This window comes from Bison bison, unplaced genomic scaffold, assembly GCF_000754665.1.
Source record: "Bison bison bison isolate TAMUID 2011002044 unplaced genomic scaffold, Bison_UMD1.0 scf7180017864459, whole genome shotgun sequence".
Classification (NCBI taxonomy): domain Eukaryota; kingdom Metazoa; phylum Chordata; class Mammalia; order Artiodactyla; family Bovidae; genus Bison; species Bison bison.
In genome coordinates this window covers 4,790,965-4,795,074 of record NW_011495021.1, presented here as the reverse complement: position 1 = coordinate 4,795,074, position 4,110 = coordinate 4,790,965, and the positions used below count along the sequence as shown (strand labels likewise).

Genomic DNA, 4,110 nt, shown 5'->3' with positions numbered 1-4,110 from the left:
GGGCTGATCTCCTTCGAATGGACTGGTTGGATCTCCTTGCAGTCCAAGGGACTCAAGAGTCTTCTCCAACACCACAGTTCAAAAGCATCAATTCTTCGGTGCTCAGCCTTCTTCACAGTCCAACTCTCACATCCATACATGACCGCAGGAAAAACCAGAGCCTTGATTAGACGAACCTTTGTTGGCAAAGTAATATCTCTGCTTTTGAATATGCTATCTAGGTTGGTCATAACTTTCCTTCCAAGGAGTAAGCGTCTTTTAATTTCATGGCTGCAGTCACCATCTGTAGTGATTTTGGAGCCCAGAAAAATAAAGTCTGACACTGTTTCCACTGTTTCCCCATCTATTTCCCATGAAGTCATGGGACAGGATGCCATGATCTTCGTTTTCTGAATTTTGAGCTTTAAGCCAACTTTTTCACTCTCCACTTTCACTTTCATCAAGAGGCTTTTGAGTTCCTCTTCACTTTCTGCCATAAGGGTGGTGTCATCTGCATATCTGAGGTTACTGATATTTCTCCCGGCAATCTTGATTCCAGCTTGTGTTTCTTCCAGTCCAGCGTTTCTCATGATGTACTCTGCGTATAAGTTAAATAAACAGGGTGACAATATACAGCCTTGACATACTCCTTTTCCTATTTGGAACCAGCATGCTAAGTATAGTTAGGATAATTTTATATGGAGTTTAACAAATCAGTGAAGTTGTATCAGTTTGAGTCATCTGAGCTACTTTTGAGACTACTAAGAAAAGCATTATTTCATTTCATCATACCTACAGGCACTAACATTTATAAGTTTTTAATCCAACATGTATTTGTTGAACCTGTGTCTACATTATGTTGCATGGTATCTAAAGAATTATTTTTCTTCTAAACATGATGGTTGAACTATAAATCTATTATTATTACAGGAATAACAGAAAAGAAGAGCTGTAATATTGAAAACTGTTACCATGAATTTATTCTGGTTCTCACAAAATTGTAGACATGCTGTTCAATCCTAATTCTCACCTCAAGTTTTTCTTGTAGAAGAAAAAGAACTTTTGTGCATTGTTGGTGATAATATTCACTGCTCTGTATTAAGTGTTCAAAAGTAGTTTCTGAAGAAGCAAATAACAAGTCACAGAAAGTATGAGAAGTAATCATTGCTTAATGTGTTGATGACTATACCACCATGCTGAAGTGGTTTTGTATTGACTCAGCTTGCAGATCCAATACTTCAACACATTTAAAAAGGCTTGAAATCATTCTCTCTCTGACCACCAGAGCGGAAACTGCTGTTTTCCCAATCATTAAAGAATAAAGAATGGTTATATTTTGCTGAAAACATCCATTCATCAGGATCCACTCTGGTATGATGCCTGCCCAGGAAGACCATCACAAAACTAGCTGTAATACTGTTTTCTTGCATAAACAGCACTGTTGTAGAAGACATGTGAGGAATAATTTTATCAGAGCAGCAGAGGTCCTGCCCTCTGGTTAGGACAGAGTTGTGATAGGACTTTAAAATAAGTAAAAATCAAGTTTCATGTGCATTTCTCATTATCGGAAAAGAATGTGCAACTTCCAAATGTATTTCCAAACAAATCACTGTCAGTTATTTTGTTTATCTTGTAATTAGTGCTGTCTTCAATAAATACTTTTAAGATGTATATTTCTTTTTTTTTGCCATATGGTAGTGCAGTATTTTATTTATTCTGTCCATTAGTAACTACTATTTGATAACATTTATAATATTAATAGAACTTAATATAAAAGAAGTTCAATCTACATTTTTTTTAATATTTCAATACTGGATATTAATCTGAAAGATAGTCAAAATTAGTATGGTCAACTCTTTATGTCAAAATTTATAATAAATGTTTGGTATTAGTCCACATACAATTAAGTTTTTGGTGGAAAGTTATTTGGCTGGAAGAAAGAACATTTGGTTTACTTCACTAATGGGAATCTCTCTTAGTGCTGGGATGGCCTCTACTTGGTCTTTCTTCTGCTGTTGATTTTTGGCATAGTTATCTGTGATAGTATGAATGGAATCGAGTGGAGAGGTACTCATCATGTTTGTTCCAAATAAGAGGATGTAACCGATGACTACGGTAATGAGGAGGTACACAGGCAGAGCAACGGCCCAATACTTTTGAGGCCAGTAAGTTAAGCCTAAGGAGTTTAGCCAAGATTCAGGAATAAAAGCCCATACAAGATCCAGTATGAAGCCAAACTGGGAGCTTAAGAAAAGAACAAAGCCATAAATCGCTTTTTCTTGCAATGGCGACAGTGCATTTTCCACCATTTCCCCTGTGGCTTTAGACATTTTGCTTGCACACTTGCACCGAGCACCCAAACATCACCTGCACGAGCAACCAGCCTCCTAGCCTCATGTGCACACGCACATCCTGCAGTGGAAGGTGGGGGAGGTCAGGGGAAAGCAGGGTGGGGGAACTGAACGCCACCCCAACTCTACAGGCTTCACCGCTGTGAGAACAGAGAAGGAAGGACCTAAGATTTATATTTCTAATAAAAGATTTTTTTTTTTGGTAAAAATTCAAATAAGTACAAAGATGAGACAGTAATGTTTAGAGGATGTTGGCTAAGGATGAAAATTAGTTGAATTAGCACTATGCCAAGAAACTCTAAGATCTTTTGCATTTTATAGAAATACGGTTTCTATATGAACTGGGTTTGGGAATTGTATGTATGTCACCTTTTAGTTCTTCCAAAGATTTACTAGACTTCTTATATTCTCTCTCAAATGATATGGTTCATTCTTTAATGTGCTGTGTTCTTTTCCGTAATTACAACTCGTCCTGAATCAAAATTTTACCAAGCCCATACTACCTGGAATAGATAAAAGTCCGTCTTAGTATTTGCTTTGAAATATATTTTCTTTATATCTCATATTTCAATTTTTCACTATTCATTTTTTCTTTTGCTTCTAAGAATTGACACGCTATGGATTTTTTTCAACATGTTCTGCCACACCTGATGAGAAGGAACTTACTTCATTGACTTCTTCCTGTTTGACTATGTCACAAATAACTACACAGTCATAATTTTTGCTTGATTTCCTGTCTTTGTTGTTCAGTTGCTTAGTCATGTCCAACTCTTTGGGGCCCCATGGACTGCAGCAGGCCAGGCTTCCCTGTCCTTCACCAACTCCTGGAACTTGTTCAATCCATTAAGTTGGTGATGCCATCAAACCATCTCATCCTTTGTTGCCCCCTTCTTCTCCTGCCTTTGATCCTTCTCAGCATCAGGGTCTTTTCCAATGAGTTGGCTCTTCATATCAGGTGGCCAAAGTACTGGAGCTTCAGTATCAGTTCTTCCAATGAATATTCAGGATTGATTTCCTTTAGGACTGACTGGTTTGATCTCCTTGCAGTCCAAGGGGCACTCAAGAGTCTTCTCCAACACCACAGTTCAAAAGCATCAATTCTTCAGGACTCAGCCTGAATTATGGTCCAACTCTCACAGCCATATATGACTGCTGGAAACACCATAGCTTTGACTAGACAGACCTTTGTTGGTAAAGTAATATCTCTGCTTTTTAATATGCTGTCTAGGTTTGTCATAGCTTTTCTTCCAAGGAGACAGTGTCTTTTAATTTCATGGCTGCAGTCACCACCCACAGTGATTTTGGAACTGAAGAAAATAGTCTGTCACTATTTCCATTGTTTTCTCACCCCATTTGCCATGGAGTGATGGGACCAGATGCTATGACCTTAGTTTTTTGAATATTGAATTTTAAGCCAGCTTTTTTTACTCTCCTCTTTCACTTTCATCAAGAGGCTCTTTAGTCCCTCTTCACTTTCTGCCATAAGGGTGATGTTATCTGCATATTTGAGATTATTCATATTTCTCCTGGAAATGTTGATTCCACCTTGTGAGTCATCTGGCCCAGCATTTTGCATGATGTACTCTACAAATAAGTTTAATAAGCAAGGTGACAATATACAGCCTTGATGTACTCCTTCCCAATTTGGAACCAGTCCATTGTTCCATGTCTGGTTCTAACTGTTGCTTCTTGACCTGCATACAGGTTTCTTAGGAGGCAGGTAAGGTGGTTTGGTATTCACATCTCTTGAAGAATTTTCCACACTATGTTATTATCCACA

General features: G+C 37.9%; 1 pseudogene; it reads right to left on the bottom strand.

Annotated features, from left to right (window-relative positions):
• Window positions 1-1,901: 1,901 nt before the first annotated feature.
• LOC105002897 lies at window positions 1,902-2,309 on the bottom strand (annotated as a pseudogene).
• Window positions 2,310-4,110: the final 1,801 nt, after the last annotated feature.